Here is a 20,002-nt window from a genome sequence, read left to right on the forward strand (position 1 = left end):
TAGTATTCAAACGTGTAGAAAAAGCCGACCCAACCACACCTTTAAATGTTGTTCCCCTAAAGCGGGACGTACCGTACTCACATAGCACAGAATAATTGTCCTCATATAACGGTTTCTTTATCCGTGTCCTCCAAATTTCTAGTAGGGACAGTGTGGGGTACACTGGATCCCTCAATACGCATATAGTGACCCAAAAGAAACCAAAAGGGCACTCTTAAAATCCATAAAATTTATTCCAAAATATATAAAAACAAGGGAATAACAGATGAGCAGATAAAGACAACCTTTCTGTCAAACTTGACAGGTTGTGACACCCCTTGCTCCTAGGCGCCACCCCCTTTAATATTAAATGATAGTGTTTTATATCTCTTTAATATAAAATTTTATATAAATTTATAGTGTTCGATATTAAACCGTATTAAAAGTTAATGGCTTTGAAAAGAATGTCACATATGACACACACTTTAAAATACATCTTTTTTTTTTTTTTTTTGTAACACAAAATGTTCTTACATTCCAGCAGCTGAAACTTCATGCTTGGCACATATGGTACTATTTAAAAATCATACTATGTCACACATGTTACAGTTTTAAAAAGGATAATCACTAATGACCGTGTCCATTTTCTTAGATGCACGGAAGCATCACACCTGGTACTGATTTAAAAAGCGTATTGATTTTAATGGCCATTTATGATTAATGATGAGAGCACAAATTTCAAAATGACATTCTCACACATTATTTTTTGCAAACATATGTAGAAACAGTGTATTTGGTTTTAAATTGAAAAATATTTAAAAAGCTTAACTGTATATTACAACCTATGTTGCATACCTGACATATGTTACTGTGTGTTAAATAGCACTAAAAAGTTTAAACATTATTTTTTGCAAACATATGTAGAAACAGTGTATTTGGTTTTAAATTGAAAAATATTTAAAAAGCTTAACTGTATATTACAACCTATGTTGCATACCTGACATATGTTACTGTGTGTTAAATAGCACTAAAAAGTTTAAACATTATTTTTTGCAAACATATGTAGAAACAGTGTATTTGGTTTTAAATTGAAAAATATTTAAAAAGCTTAACTGTATATTACAACCTATGTTGCATACATGACATATGTTACTGTGTGTTAAATAGCACTAAAAAGTTTATCTTTATTGTGGCCGATCGCTGAACTTTGATTGCAAGCAGACATGACCAGACTTGTCAGTATTACAGCGTGACATGTCCAGACCTGTATATTAGCGATAAAAGATTTACACCAAATACTGTGTATTAAACCGTTTATATCGATGCATACAGACCAAATATTACAGTGTATTACAGAGTATATAGCACTGTATACAGACCACATATTACAGTGTATTACAACGTGTATAACGCTGCAAGCATACCACATATTACTGTGTATTAAACCGTTTATATCGCAGCATACAAGCCGTATGTTACTGTGTATTAAACAGTGTGTATATTGCTGCATACATGCCATTTATTACTGTGTATTACAGAGTGTATAGCACTGTATACAGACCACATATTACAGTGTATTATACGTGTATAACGCGGCAAGCATACCATATATTACAGTGTATTATACGTGTATAGCACTGTATACAGACCACATATTACTGGGTATTACAACGTGTATAACGCTGCAAGCATACCACATATTACTGGGTATTAAACCGTTTATATAGCTGAGCACCATAATTTACTGTATAAGTTACTGTGTGTTAAATAGCACTAAAAAGTTTAAACATTATTTTTTGCAAACATATGTAGAAACAGTGTATTTGGTTTTAAATTGAAAAATATTTAAAAAGCTTAACTGTATATTACAACCTATGTTGCATACATGACATATGTTACTGTGTGTTAAATAGCACTAAAAAGTTTATCTTTATTGTGGCCGATCGCTGAACTTTGATTGCAAGCAGACATGACCAGACTTGTCAGTATTACAGCGTGACATGTCCAGACCTGTATATTAGCGATAAAAGATTTACACCAAATACTGTGTATTAAACCGTTTATATCGATGCATACAGACCAAATATTACAGTGTATTACAGAGTATATAGCACTGTATACAGACCACATATTACAGTGTATTACAACGTGTATAACGCTGCAAGCATACCACATATTACTGTGTATTAAACCGTTTATATCGCAGCATACAAGCCGTATGTTACTGTGTATTAAACAGTGTGTATATTGCTGCATACATGCCATTTATTACTGTGTATTACAGAGTGTATAGCACTGTATACAGACCACATATTACAGTGTATTATACGTGTATAACGCGGCAAGCATACCATATATTACTGTGTATTACAGAGTGTATAGCACTGTATACAGACCACATATTACTGGGTATTACGTGTATAACGCTGCAAGCATACCACATATTACAGTGTATTACAGAGTGTATAGCACTGTATACAGACCACATATTACAGTGTATTATACGTGTATAACGCGGCAAGCATACCACATATTACTGGGTATTAAACCGTTTATATAGCTGAGCACCATATATTACTGTATATTACATCGTGACATGTCCAGACCTCATACAAAATTGATGGGCGAAATCATTTATTTTTGGTCGACGCGGGCTGCGTTTGTTCGGGTTGATACAGCCGTGATGTATACACATAACCAACAGACTAGCATTCTTCTTTAGGCTGTTATGTCCGATCGAGGTCGTGGCAAATTGTTCGTTCGCCGTTGCAGCGACGGTTGTGCGAATTGTTGTTTTGCCCAATTATGCTAGGACAGTGCATTAGTGCATCTGTAACATTTCAATTTGGTAAACTAATGGGATTGATATATATGAATGGTATTGAATGTTAATTAAAAAAACAAAACAAAAAACAAATCAATTCTAGGGAACAGGCTATATAATAGGTAGCATGTATCACCATCCCAAGTTTGTGATAGGTTCAGCGGCCTCTTTGACAATCCATGTTATGGATATGAAGTAAACCCACCATTAATAAGCATTAAAAAGGATACCATCCTATAATTTTGGAATAATTTTTAAACAAATAATACTATGTGATCATGTGCAATCTGACTATCTGCGCCAGTATTATGTGTTCCAGAATCATAATATATATGATAAATATATAGCGTTTAAATAAGATACCGTATTCTCACACTGACATACATATAAAAAACGATAATAAGCAGTTCCGGCTACTGTAATCCTTAACATGATGATTTTGGTATATACACATATACTACAGGGCACTACAAAGATATGAAATGTAACACTAAATATTGCAAATAGAATATCAACATAACAGATGATACAACTGAATTTATCATGATGAATCTTATATAGTCCTATATTTTGCTAATGTAATACCCTTATGGGTGTATGAATTTTAAACAAATAATACTATGTGATCATGTGCAATCTGACTATCTGCACCAGTATTATGTGTTCCAGAATCATAATATATATAATAAATGTATATCGTTTAAATAAGACACAGATGCATTAAATTGAATAGTAACAATACTCTTATGTTATGTTGGTAATAATGTAACGGGCTATTTTAACATAACAGATCCTATTTAGGAAAATGATTACATGATATGCCTAGTGACCCAAGTTATTAAAACTTTTTACTGTAAATATAATGTTTGTGCATGCATACGCCATGAGATATGTACTTCTATTAAGCACAAACAAGCATATTGGCATTCTACTCTAACATTTAGGGTAAAAGATTAGAATGGATCAAGGTAGCATAGCGTAAGGACAGACATAGGTTCAGCGGCCTCTTTGACAATCCATGTTATGGATATGAAGTAAACCCACCATAAATAAGCATTAAAAAGGAAACCATCCTAACATTTTGGTATAATTTTTAAACAAATAATACTATGTGATCATGTGCAATCTGACTATCTGCGCCAGTATTATGTGTTCCAGAATCATAATATATATGATAAATATATAGCGTTTAAATAAGATACCGCATTCTCACACTGACATACATATGAAAACCGATAATAAGCAGTTCCGGCTACTGTAATCCTTTACATGATGATTTTGGTATATACACATATACTACAGGTCACTACAAAGATATAAATCATGATATATAAGATCGCTAAACAAAACAAGAGATCTGTAATGATTTCTGACTAACTAGTTAACTCAGTATACAGTAATCATATAGGTCCCTGTGTCGTATAGATATGCGCTTGGCATAAATATTTTCACACGTTCCTAAATCTAAGATGTTTCATGCATGTTGTAACACTAAATATTGCAAATAGAATATCAACATGACAGATGATACAACTGAATTTATCATGATGAATCTTATATAGTCCTATATTTTGCTAATGTAATACCATTATGGGGGTATGAATTTTAAACAAATAATACTATGTGATCATGTGCAATCTGACTATCTGCACCAGTATTATGTGTTCCAGAATCATAATATATATAATAAATGTATATCGTTTAAATAAGACACAGATGCATTAAATTGAATAGTAACAATACTATTATGTTATGTTGGTAATAATTTAACGGGCTATTTTAACATAACAGATCCTATTTAGGAAAATTATGACATGATATGCCTAGTGACCCAAGTTATTAAAACTTTTTACTGTAAATATAATGTTTGTGCATGCATACACCATGAGATATGTACTTCTATTAAGCACAAACAAGCATATTGGCATTCTACTCTAACATTTAGGGTAAAAGATTAGAATGGATCAAGGTAGCATAGCGTAAGGACAGACATAGGTTCAGCGGCCTCTTTGACAATCCATGTTATGGATATGAAGTAAACCCACCATTAATAAGCATTAAAAAGGATACCATCCTATAATTTTGGAATAATTTTTAAACAAATAATACTATGTGATCATGTGCAATCTGACTATCTGCGCCAGTATTATGTGTTCCAGAATCATAATATATATGATAAATATATAGCGTTTAAATAAGATACCGTATTCTCACACTTACATACATATAAAAACCGATAATAAGCAGTTCCGGCTACTGTAATCCTTAACATGATGATTTTGGTATATACACATATACTACAGGGCACTACAACAGTATTATGTGTTCCAGAATCATAATATATATGATAAATATATAGCGTTTAAATAAGATACCGTATTCTCACACTAACATACATATAAAAACCGATAATAAGCAGTTCCGGCTACTGTAATCCTTAACATGATGATTTTGGTATATACACATATACTACAGGTCACTACAAAGATATGAAATGTAACACTAAATATTGCAAATAGAATATCAACATGACAGATGATACAACTGAATTTATCATGATGAATCTTATATATTCCTATATTTTGCTAATGTAATACCCTTATGGGGGTATGAATTTTAAACAAATAATACTATGTGATCATGTGCAATCTGACTATGTGCACCAGTATTATGTGTTCCAGAATCATAATATATTTGATAAATATATATTGTTTAAATAAGACACAGATGCATTAAATTGAATAGTAACAATACTCTTATGTTATGTTGGTAATAATGTAACGGGCTATTTTAACATAACAGATCCTATTTAGGAAAATGATGACATGATATGCCTAGTGACCCAATAGTTATTAAAACTTTTTACTGTAAATATAATGTTTGTGCATGCATACGCCATGAGATATGTACTTCTATTAAGCACAAACAAGCATATTGGCATTCTACTCTAACATTTAGGGTAAACGATTAGAATGGATCAAGGTAGCATAGCGTAAGGACAGACATAGGTTCAGCGGCCTCTTTGACAATCCATGTTATGGATATGAAGTAAACCCACCATAAATAAGCATTAAAAAGGATACCAAGAATATGATTTTGACATATGGCCCCAGATTTTCAAATAAAGGATGTGCAGCGTATCTCCTTATTTAATCCTAATGAAGTCATAGTATTCAACAGGCATATGTATCTAGATTTTTCTTTAGTGACATACATAGTGATGTTACAACCACTTATATCTAGCTCAAACTGTTCTAGATCATACATTTTCACCTTTTTGTGATTACTAGCGTGGAATCGTAGAAAGTGTCATGCCAAAACTTGTAATTTTCTTCATGTTGCTTAAATCTCTTTGTGTATTTTTAATGATATACACATGATCCAATATCGTTTTAAAAAGCATCTTAGTCATGCTGATATATTTATAAATGAATGGGCCTATTAAGCAGTAAATTACACCAAATGTGTGGAGCAGTTAATGAATCTTTTTTATTTCTGTTTTATTGTTATTTCTGTCAGAGAAATCCTGAGTGATATGAATATATTGGCATGCTTGACATGGTCCACAGGGATAACAGACAGATAATGATGGATTTTTCCTCTGATGCTTGGAAAAGTGACTTCTAAACAAATTATCCCGTAAATTTGTTGATATCTTCCAGATGATCTGACTATGACTTCATTAGGATTAAATAAGGAGATACGCTGCACATCCTTTATTTGAAAATCTGGGGCCATATGTCAAAATCATATTCTTGGTATCCTTTTTAATGCTTATTTATGGTGGGTTTACTTCATATCCATAACATGGATTGTCAAAGAGGCCGCTGAACCTATGTCTGTCCTTACGCTATGCTACCTTGATCCATTCTAATCTTTTACCCTAAATGTTAGAGTAGAATGCCAATATGCTTGTTTGTGCTTAATAGAAGTACATATCTCATGGCGTATGCATGCACAAACATTATATTTACAGTAAAAAGTTTTAATAACTATTGGGTCACTAGGCATATCATGTCATCATTTTCCTAAATAGGATCTGTTATGTTAAAATAGCCCGTTACATTATTACCAACATAACATAAGAGTATTGTTACTATTCAATTTAATGCATCTGTGTCTTATTTAAACAATATATATTTATCAAATATATTATGATTCTGGAACACATAATACTGGTGCACATAGTCAGATTGCACATGATCACATAGTATTATTTGTTTAAAATTCATACACCCATAAGGGTATTACATTAGCAAAATATAGGACTATATAAGATTCATCATGATAAATTCAGTTGTATCATCTGTTATGTTGATATTCTATTTGCAATATTTAGTGTTACATTTCATATCTTTGTAGTGCCCTGTAGTATATGTGTATATACCAAAATCATCATGTTAAGGATTACAGTAGCCGGAACTGCTTATTATCGGTTTTTATATGTATGTCAGTGTGAGAATACGGTATCTTATTTAAACGCTATATATTTATCATATATATTATGATTCTGGAACACATAATACTGGCGCAGATAGTCAGATTGCACATGATCACATAGTATTATTTGTTTAAAAATTATTCCAAAATTATAGGATGGTATCCTTTTTAATGCTTATTAATGGTGGGTTTACTTCATATCCATAACATGGATTGTCAAAGAGGCCGCTGAACCTATCACAAACTTGGGATGGTGATACATGCTACCTATTATATAGCCTGTTCCCTAGAATTGATTTGTTTTTTGTTTTGTTTTTTTAATTAACATTCAATACCATTCATATATATCAATCCCATTAGTTTACCAAATTGAAATGTTACAGATGCACTAATGCACTGTCCTAGCATAATTGGGCAAAACAACAATTCGCACAACCGTCGCTGCAACGGCGAACGAACAATTTGCCACGACCTCGATCGGACATAACAGCCTAAAGAAGAATGCTAGTCTGTTGGTTATGTGTATACATCACGGCTGTATCAACCCGAACAAACGCAGCCCGCGTCGACCAAAAATAAATGATTTCGCCCATCAATTTTGTATGAGGTCTGGACATGTCACGATGTAATATACAGTAATATATGGTGCTCAGCTATATAAACGGTTTAATACCCAGTAATATGTGGTATGCTTGCCGCGTTATACACGTATAATACACTGTAATATGTGGTCTGTATACAGTGCTATACACTCTGTAATACACTGTAATATGTGGTATGCTTGCAGCGTTATACACGTAATACCCAGTAATATGTGGTCTGTATACAGTGCTATACACTCTGTAATACACAGTAATATATGGTATGCTTGCCGCGTTATACACGTATAATACACTGTAATATGTGGTCTGTATACAGTGCTATATACTCTGTAATACACTGTAATATGTGGTTTGTATGCATCGATATAAACGGTTTAATACACAGTATTTGGTGTAAATCTTTTATCGCTAATATACAGGTCTGGACATGTCACGCTGTAATACTGACAAGTCTGATCATGTCTGCTTGCAATCAAAGTTCAGCGATCGGCCACAATAAAGATAAACTTTTTAGTGCTATTTAACACACAGTAACATATGTCATGTATGCAACATAGGTTGTAATATACAGTTAAGCTTTTTAAATATTTTTCAATTTAAAACCAAATACACTGTTTCTACATATGTTTGCAAAAAATAATGTTTAAACTTTTTAGTGCTATTTAACACACAGTAACTTATAGAGTAAATTATGGTGCTCAGCTATATAAACGGTTTAATACCCAGTAATATGTGGTATGCTTGCAGCGTTATACACGTTGTAATACCCAGTAATATGTGGTCTGTATACAGTGCTATACACGTATAATACACTGTAATATATGGTATGCTTGCCGCGTTATACACGTATAATACACTGTAATATGTGGTCTGTATACAGTGCTATACACTCTGTAATACACAGTAATAAATGGCATGTATGCAGCAATATACACACTGTTTAATACACAGTAACATACGGCTTGTATGCTGCGATATAAACGGTTTAATACACAGTAATATGTGGTATGCTTGCAGCGTTATACACGTTGTAATACACTGTAATATGTGGTCTGTATACAGTGCTATATACTCTGTAATACACTGTAATATTTGGTCTGTATGCATCGATATAAACGGTTTAATACACAGTATTTGGTGTAAATCTTTTATCGCTAATATACAGGTCTGGACATGTCACGCTGTAATACTGACAAGTCTGGTCATGTCTGCTTGCAATCAAAGTTCAGCGATCGGCCACAATAAAGATAAACTTTTTAGTGCTATTTAACACACAGTAACATATGTCATGTATGCAACATAGGTTGTAATATACAGTTAAGCTTTTTAAATATTTTTCAATTTAAAACCAAATACACTGTTTCTACATATGTTTGCAAAAAATAATGTTTAAACTTTTTAGTGCTATTTAACACACAGTAACATATGTCAGGTATGCAACATAGGTTGTAATATACAGTTAAGCTTTTTAAATATTTTTCAATTTAAAACCAAATACACTGTTTCTACATATGTTTGCAAAAAATAATGTTTAAACTTTTTAGTGCTATTTAACACACAGTAACATATGTCAGGTATGCAACATAGGTTGTAATATACAGTTAAGCTTTTTAAATATTTTTCAATTTAAAACCAAATACACTGTTTCTACATATGTTTGCAAAAAATAATGTTTAAACTTTTTAGTGCTATTTAACACACAGTAACATATGTCAGGTATGCAACATAGGTTGTAATATACAGTTAAGCTTTTTAAATATTTTTCAATTTAAAACCAAATACACTGTTTCTACATATGTTTGCAAAAAATAATGTTTAAACTTTTTAGTGCTATTTAACACACAGTAACATATGTCAGGTATGCAACATAGGTTGTAATATACAGTTAAGCTTTTTAAATATTTTTCAATTTAAAACCAAATACACTGTTTCTACATATGTTTGCAAAAAATAATGTGTGAGAATGTCATTTTGAAATTTGTGCTCTCATCATTAATCATAAATGGCCATTAAAATCAATACGCTTTTTAAATCAGTACCAGGTGTGATGCTTCCGTGCATCTAAGAAAATGGACACGGTCATTAGTGATTATCCTTTTTAAAACTGTAACATGTGTGACATAGTATGATTTTTAAATAGTACCATATGTGCCAAGCATGAAGTTTCAGCTGCTGGAATGTAAGAACATTTTGTGTTACAAAAAAAAAAAAAAAAAAGATGTATTTTAAAGTGTGTGTCATATGTGACATTCTTTTCAAAGCCATTAACTTTTAATACGGTTTAATATCGAACACTATAAATTTATATAAAATTTTATATTAAAGAGATATAAAACACTATCATTTAATATTAAAGGGGGTGGCGCCTAGGAGCAAGGGGTGTCACAACCTGTCAAGTTTGACAGAAAGGTTGTCTTTATCTACTCATCTGTTATTCCCTTGTTTTTATATATTTTGGAATAAATTTTATGGATTTTAAGAGTGCCCTTTTGGTTTCTTTTGGGTCACTATATGCATATTGAGGGATCCAGTGTACCCCACACTGTCCCTACTAGAAATTTGGAGGACACGGATAAAGAAACCGTTATATGAGGACAATTATTCTGTGCTATGTGAGTACGGTACGTCCCGCTTTAGGGGAACAACATTTAAAGGTGTGGTTGGGTCGGCTTTTTCTACACGTTTGAATACTGGTGGCTAAAAGATACCTTTATGAGAGTACATCCACTGTGTGTTATGTGAGTACGGTACGTCCTATCATCGGGAGTTCTGTGTAAAGGTGTGTACGGTATATACATCCACGTCTCTGGTTACTGGTGGCTAAAGATACCTTTATGGGAGTTATTCACCTTTATAAAGTGTAAGTTTTGGTACGCAGACCCTCTCATCTTGTTTACACTTTCACACGGGTGTTATTCATTTTATGTGGACATACTACACATTGTTGTTTCAATTTGGTTTATTCTGAGGTTCATTTATCATCACGGAGAACAATATGGACTGACGATTGAACATTGACACACCATCCATCAGTGGTCTTGCGACATACAGAAGATACCGCTTCACATTGGACATTTATGTTGGAACAGGACTGAGCGCTGAGTTACATTCTTTTTCTTTGTTGTATTGCTTCCATATAGGGAATTGGTGGTTCCTTTGTTTGTAGCCTGCTGCACAAGTTTTGTTTGCGCCTTGGGACAGTTAAATTTTCCATTTTCTCTGCTCTAAGCAGTTGTGTAGAACACTGAAACTGAGAATAGTTGATGCTCACAAAGCAGGAGAAGGCTATAAGAAGATAGCAAAGCGTTATCAGATGCCCATATCCTCTATTCGGAATGTAATTAAGAAATGGCAGTCATCAGGAACAGTGGAAGTTAAAGCAAGATCCTGAAGACCAAGAAAAATAAGCATTTTGTTTCCCCCAGCACCCTGAATGACAACAGTAACTGGATGTAAATCCCACATAATAATATAATTCAGAGATCTCTGAATTCTATTATTATTTGGGATTTACATCTAGTTACTGTTGTCATTCAGGGTGCTAGGGGAAACAAAATGCCTTTTTTTCTTGCTCAGAAATACCCCTCCCTTTTGAGCACCTGAATGACATCACTAAGCTAATTGAGCATCTACCAATGTATATGTCTATTGTGAGAGGCAGAGAGGTTCCTGCATTAGGAGGAGGTGCAGGCCCTGACATGCTACATGGAACATTATGGGGTTGCTCCAAGGTAGGTAGCTTTTAGCTTAGACATATTGTAGTAAGGAGCCATTATCATGTGGCTCCTTGCTGGTTAATATTAGACCCAGATAGGGGTATTGGAGGTGTGAGGTGTGGTGCCTCTGGACTAGCTGAGCTGGATGGCTTTAGTGTGGCATACCTTTACATTCTTTTAACACTTTTCACTTATTCATTTTTTAACACTATTTTAATTACATTTCATGTTTGTATCACCCTCTCTATAGCTTTGGCTTCCTAAACACTAATTTATTAACACTATAGTGTTTTCACTGGTATGCTACGCTGGGCTTTCTGGCTTATGCTGGTGTTTTGGGGTGCCACACTCTGCACCTAGATATATCGCTAGGGACCCCAAATATACAGAGACGCCTTGATGCGGCTTTGGGGCTTAACCACACATTTGCGCAAATATGTGTAATGAAGATCTCTGAATTCTATTATTATGTGGGATTTACATCTAGTTACTGTTGTCATTCATGGTGCTAGGGGAAACAAAATGCCTTTTTTTTTCTTGCTCAGAAATACCCCTCCCTTTCGAGCACCGAATGATATCACTAAGCTAATTGAGCATCTACCAATGTATATGTCTATTGTGAGAGGCAGAGAGGTTCCTGCATTAGGAGGAGGTGCAGGCCCTGACATGCCACATGGAGCATTATGGGGTTGCTCCAAGGTAGGTAGCTCTTAGCTTAGACATATTGCAGTAAGGAGGCATTATCATGTGGATCCTTGCTGGTTAATATTAGGCCCAGATTGGGGTATTGGCGGTGTGAGGTGTGGTGCCTCTGGACTGGCTGAGCTGGATGGCTTTAGTGAGGCATACCTTTACATTCTATTAACACTTTTCACTTAATCATTTTGTAACACTATTTTAATTACATTTCATGTTTGTATCACCCTCTCTATAGCTTCGGCTTCCTAAATACTAATTTATTAACACTATAGTTTTTTCACTGGTATGCTACGCTGGGCTTCCTGGCTTATGCTGGTGTTTTGGGGTGCCACACCCTGCAGCTAGATATAGCGCTAGGGACCCCAAATATACAGAGACGCCTTGATGCGGCTTTGGGGCTTAATCACACATTTGCGCAAATATGTGTAATGAAGATCTCTGAATTCTATTATTATGTGGGATTTACATCTAGTTACTGCAGACTTGCCTACTCTCCCGGAATGGCCGGGAGGCTCCCAAAAATTGGGTGACCCTCCTGGTCCCACGGATGAGCAGCCAAGTCTCCCGATTTTGGGGGTCCCCCCCTGCACGGCCATCCTCTTAGCGAGTAAAGTGGGCGGTCCGGGCAGGCGATGACGCGATTCTTGTTGAATCGCATGATCATAGCCATGCCCCCTGCTGTATAATGCCGGTAATAGCGGCATTACACAGCGGAGGGCGGGGCTTACACGACACGAGTCCCATGGCCACGCCCCCAGCCTGCCTCCGACACCCCCCCGGTCCACCTCCGGCCCACCCCCCTCTGCACGCACATCGCAGCCCGCCCCCCCTGCCGAGCCGCCCTGGCTGCTCTCTCCCGGAGAGAGCACCCAAAAAGTCGGTAAGTATGAGTTTCTGTTGTCATTCAGGGTGCTGTGGGAAACAAAATGCTTTTTTTTTTCTTGCTCAGAAATACCCCTCCCTTTCGAGCACCTGAATGATATCACTAAGCTAATTGAACATCTAACAATGTATATGTCTATTGTGAGAGGCAGAGAGGCTTTTGCAAAACATATGTAACGAAGAGCTCTACATTTTATATTATTACATAGTATATAGTTCTTCTTACTAACAGCCAGCAGAGTGTGTGGGAAAAATCCCTTTTGTTTTTCTTGTCTAGAGTAACCCCCTCCCGCAGCACCTGAGGATTGTTACCAGCTTGATTAGAGCAGTTTGCCACCATTTATCTTAGACATATTGTAGTAAGGAGTCATTATCATGTGGCTCCTTGCTGGTTAAAATTAGACCCAGATTGGGGTATTGGCGGTTTGAGGTGTGGTGCCTCTGGACTGGCTGAGTTGGATGGCTTTAGTCTGGCATACCTTTACATTCTATTAACACTTTTCACTTATTAATTCTTTAACACTATTTTAATTACATTTCATGTTTGTATCACCCTCTCTATAGCTTTGGCTTCCTAAATACTAATTTATTAACACTATAGTTTTTTCACTGGTATGCTACGCTGGGCTTTCTGGCTTATGCTGGTGTTTAGGGGTGCCAATCCCTGCACCTAGATATAGCGCTAGGGACCCCAAATATGCAGAGACGCATTGATGCGGCTTTGGGGCTTAACCACACATTTGCGCAAATATGTGTAACGAAGATCTCTGAATTCTATTATTATGTGGGATTTACATCTAGTTACTGTTGTCATTCAGGGTGCTGGGGGGAACAAAATGCTTTTTTTTTTCTTGCTCAGAAATACCCCTCCGTTTCGAGCACCTGAATGATATCACTAAGCTAATTGAGCATCTACCAATGTATATAGATCAAAAAAAATATCAGACAAAACAGCTCGCAGGATTGTGAGAAAAGCAAGTCAAAATCCACATTTGACTGCACGATCCCTTCAGGAAGATCTGGCAGACACTGGAGTTGTGGTACACTATTCTACTATAAAGAGATACTTGTACAAATGTGGTCTTCATGGAAGAGTCATCAGAAGAAAACCTTTTCTACGTCCTCACCACAAAAATCAGCATTTGAAGTTTGCAAATGAACATATAGACAAGCCTGATGCATTTTGGAATAAAGTTCTGTGGACCGATGAGGTTAAAATCAAACTTTTTGGCTAGAATGAGCAAAGGTACATTTAGTGAAGGAAGGGCACAGAATTTAAAGAAAAGAACCTTTGTCCAACTGTTAAGCATGGGGGTGGATCAATCATGCTTTGGGGTTGTATTGCAGCCAGTGGCACAGGGAACATTTCACGAGTAGAAGGAAAAATGGATTCAATAAGATTCCAGCAAATTTTGGATGCTAACTTGATGCCATCTGTGAAAAAGCTGAAGTCAAAGAGAGGCTGGCTTCTACAAATGGATAATGATCCTAAACACACCTCAAAATCCACGGTGGATTACATCGAGGCGTAAACTGAAGGTTTTGCTATGGCCTTCACAATCTCCTGACCTCAACATAATTGAAAATCTATGGATAGACCTTAAAAGAGCAGTGCATCACAGACAGCCCAAGAATCTCCAAGAACTGGAAGACTTTTGTAAGGAAGAATGGGTGAAGATACCTCAAACAAGAATTGAAAGACTCTTGTCTGACTACAAAAAGCGTTTACAAGCTGTGATACTTGCCAAAGGGGGCAGTACAAGGTATTAATTCTGCAGGGTGCCCAAACTTTTGCAGACGCCATTTTTTGTTTTCTGTTCTTTTGAAAGTGTAAATGATGGAAATAAAATCAAACTTTTTTTGACATGTTATAAGAATGTCTAATCTGTAATTTGATGCCTTTTGGAGTTTTTTCCATCTTTCCTTGGCTTCTTTTTGCACATTAAAATAATTTTTTGCCTGGGGTGCCCAACCTTCAAACCCCACTGTATATACATATAAGTATATATATATATATATATATATATATAAAGTGTATATGTATATATATAAATGCCATGCTATGGGTCCTAAGCTGCACCTCTATAAGAACCATCTGTTAGTACGGGTTCAATAAATTAGATACAGCTAATGGGGATATGAGGGCGCTAAACTTATACTAGTAATGTGTACAGTAATACCACCATAAGTGTTATAAATTCAAAGGCATTTTAACATAAAACAACACTTTTTAATTTGTTAACATGTTGCTTAAAACATTCCAAGCTGAGAGCTGATACATCAAAAAACATCCATATATTATACAGACGGAAGAGACATCCGATGATTACTGTGTAATCAAATATTCATGGAGAAATCAGGCATTTGCACTCTGTTATTGGCTCATGTAGATACTGATGCAATTCACAGAAAACTCAACGCGTTTCATCAAAATGACTTCCTCTGGGGTAAATCTAGGTGGTAAAACATGACACTAACACCTATTGGTGCATGTGACAGTAAAAAAACGTATCATAAGAAGATTAATAATGGCATAGATATTACACACCAGTGTATTGAAGAAACTGAGAGTGATGCAAACTCCATGACGTACTAAAGAACAGGTTAGTAACATCAATAAAAGGACGAACAGGTGAAGATAATGGCAATACATAACCCAAGCTGTAATTAAGTAAGCAGTAGTACAGATGAAGCCGCAATGAGGCGGTTCCATAGCATAGCAGCATTCCCGGCGTGACTAGGCGATCCGTCCACCTAGTCACACCTGGAGCGCACGCACAGCCTGCTGTGATCTCACTGGAAGTCCTTGGTTGTGCACAGACTGCACAAAGTGGATTTTCGCAGCTCAGCTACACATGCAACCGCCCTGGAGTTCGTGACTAAATGATCACAGGACTGCAAAATTAGCAGTCCAGCAATTAGATCTGAATTAGGTACTTAATTTTATCAGAAAGTACCCCTCGATACCCCTTCATATATTGATTATATGTGGACCAACTAGTAAAATTGGAATTCACTGGTAGCACCTTAACAGAGTTGAATTGTCTGGATGTGAGCGCAGAACTTCTGTGGACAAGTTATATATATATATATATATATATATATATATTATAGTGGTATGTATATAAATATCTAACTCCCTGATGGATATGAATTTTGGTTCAAACTTTTGGGTAAACCTTTCTGCTATATCCCCCTCCTACTCACTCTTCATTCAATTCTGTTTGTATATTGGTGTATTTACCCAATGTGAATATATATATATATATTTTTCTGTATTAATATAAGTACAGTATATTATAAGAATGGATATAATGTATTCTGAAAAATATGGATAAAATGGATAATTACTGTTATTATGGATATGATCCAGGTATATTTATATAGCCCTGGCTAGTGTATATATTAACCAAGCTTAATAGATAATCTATTGAGACCCATAAATCCTCCTTTTAATAAGTAATTTAATTTGGTGATATTGTTCTTTTAGATATTATTAACTGTGCGACCATACTGTTATATACACTACAGGGTTTTCCTGACTCCTTTGGTATGTATGTAACCATCATATTGTGAATTTACCACTATATTTTGGAATTGTATAATTATTCATACTATCCATACATTTGATATCTAGATGTATAGACCCGTGATGAAGTCCATTGGACGAAACGCATTGGAATATTTACGGACGTAAGAACATCAGCTATCCACTTATTTGACTTGGAGATGTCATTGGATTAAGAAACTCTATACCTACAAAATACCACACCATTCATGGTTATAACATTAGAAAACCTGAAGGGGTCATTTTGACCCCTTAGCAATGAAAAACTTGTTGCCTTTCATCAATTTGGTTTCCTGATAATCTGATTTTTTGTGACTTTTCATAATTAAATGTCACAAACAAGCCACCAAAATTTTGTTCGTGTAGGGTCAATATTTGGAAAAATATTTCAAGGTATACCTAGAAAGAATGAAGGGGTCAAAATGACCCCTGAGTTGTTTCGCGTATAAATTCCTTTAAAATGGTGTATGTGTGCCTACTGAAGTTATAGGCTAACAAGTTAAAATATTTTCAAGAGTTATATAGAATTGATAAGATTCTTTTTTCCATTTCAGCAGTTGCAAAGTGAGGGTCTGTGAGTCCTAACTTGAAGTTCCGTGTATTCACAGTTCGATAAGTGAAAATGTCCAGGTTCCTTGGTTTGACAGATGAGCAAATTCTAAAATGTCTTCAAAAATTAGATACAACAAACACATTTACTCCTGCGCTAATTAATTCTACAATATGATATGGCTCAGAGTTTGCTTGACTCAATAAAAACAAAACAAAAGGATAATTTATTATATTTTATATGATTCTTTTTTATTTTTATCACACATACATATATGTATATTAAGAATTAATTAAGAATAAATTGATTAGACCGGTCTAAATAAAACACTAATCAAAAAACAAAAAATAATAATAAGCTAAAGGAGGTGGATCATAGGTAAACTACTGTGCACAGAAAAAATCAATAAAATTGCTAAAAATCAGTCCATGTATAGGATCATGCAGATAGTTTAACCAGCTATAAATTGCACCTACGTTGTAGACAGCGTAACGTTGTGTTTTATTGTATTAGATACTCTTCATCAAATTGCCACTCAGCCAAAATGCAATAGGTAAGTGCAACAAACGCTCCACAACGGAGCTTTACATATGGTTCGCACCTGAAGCTGTCATGCGGAAAAGGAGAATAATATAAGAGACGGTCTCGGGCTGCGGGAAAGGCGCTTCGCTGGCGCCTGCTGTGTTGTTAATGTTAATTACCCCGACTTCCAGGCTCTGTGAGTCCGCGTCTCCGGGTGCCGTATGCAGACACCTGCGTCCCGTTGGTAAGCACACGTTCACCGTTAATTCTCCAGATGATACCGCTGAAGCCCGACTTCCAGGCTCTGTGAGTCCGCGTCTCCGGGTGCCGTATGCAGACACCTGCGTCTCAATGGTACTCACACATTCACCGTTAATTCTCCAGATAATGCCGCTGAAAATGATATGTTGTATAAGTGCAATTTAGCTGGTACAAAAGGTCCAAATAGGCTGCTTCTGACGCGTTTCGCTCCTCTTATGGGGGCTTCCTCATAGAATGGACTCTCAATAGTCCAGGACCCTTATAAAGTGGAGATCCTAGCTCCTATTGGTGTTTCAATTATTGAATGGAAAACACCTGGTATAACGTTTACCTGATTCCACCTCCTGATCCAACCTCCTTATAGACATCACTTAATCTGGAGCCAACAATATTATGTTTACAAAAATAATATAATATAAATATATACAAATATAAATATCAATAAATTAAACTATATGAATTTGTAGATAATTTTTAAACACTGATACATATTAAATTAAATATAATATACACAAGCCCGCTTGTCCGTCCAATGTCTTTTATGTATAATATATATTCAACTAATTCTTTAATCAATAATTCAAAATAAAAGTAACAAATTAAATGAATTTATAAATAAAGATAAAAAATAATAATAAAAATAAATATAAAAAATAAATTATAAATTAACAATCCAACATGTGAATTGAACCGAGTACCCTATCTCTCATAGTCCGGTGTTCTACCATTACTCTATCCTCAGTCTCCATGAACATGTCTAATTCCAATAGTATAGATAATTCGAAACTTAGCGTTGTTCACAGGAGTAAGTTTGAGCACAAAGTATGTAATTCCCATAAAGGTGGATATTTATCAAAATAGATCTCGTGTATTATACATTTTGAGAAATAAAATAAAACAAAAAAAATATATATATGATAAAATAAGATAAATTTACCACTGCAATGCCCAGTATTATTAGTCTAGAAAAATCAATATTGGACTCTAATTAACAATCCTTGTATTGAACTCATAATCACATCTATCCCAAACGGTTGATCTACCACTACCCTACCTGACCTTTCTATACCCAAAGCTTTTAATTTTTTATATATGTATATATATGATATATTCAACTTCCCCCGTATAAATGAAAGATCCACAGTGATTCCTTTCTGCAAAGTTTCCGAAAACGGTCTCCCCCTCTGATAGTCCCCTTCACATGATGAACCCCTATGACTCTGAGACCTGTTGGATTTGATTGATGTACCAGACCAAAATGACGGGAAACACTGTGTTTATTGAAACCCTTCATAATATTAAGACGATGTTCCCTAAACCTGGTTTTTAGGGAACGGGTGGTCCTACCTACGTACTGCAGGCCACATGGGCACTGCAGTACGTAAATACAATAAGTAGTGTCACAGTTGATGAATTCTTGTATACTGAATCTCTCTTTTGTGATAGATGATTCTATCTCACTCGACTTATTAATTATGTGACCGCATGTCAAACAAGAGGAGGGAGGAAATTACGTAAGTTGGGAAGTTGAATATATCATATATATACATATATAAAAAATTAAAAGCTTTGGGTATAGAAAGGTCAGGTAGGGTAGTGGTAGATCAACCGTTTGGGATAGATGTGATTATGAGTTCAATACAAGGATTGTTAATTAGAGTCCAATATTGTTTTTTCTAGACTAATAATACTGGGCATTGCAGTGGTAAATTTATCTTATTTTATCATATATATATTTTTTTTGTTTTATTTTATTTCTCAAAATGTATAATACACGAGATCTATTTTGATAAATATCCACCTTTATGGGAATTACATACTTTGTGCTCAAACTTACTCCTGTGAACAACGCTAAGTTTCGAATTATCTATACTATTGGAATTAGACATGCGCATGGAGACTGAGGATAGAGTAATGGTAGAACACCGGACTATGAGAGATAGGGTACTCGGTTCAATT

Source organism: Pseudophryne corroboree, chromosome 7, assembly GCF_028390025.1.
Source record: "Pseudophryne corroboree isolate aPseCor3 chromosome 7, aPseCor3.hap2, whole genome shotgun sequence".
Classification (NCBI taxonomy): Eukaryota; Metazoa; Chordata; class Amphibia; order Anura; family Myobatrachidae; genus Pseudophryne; species Pseudophryne corroboree.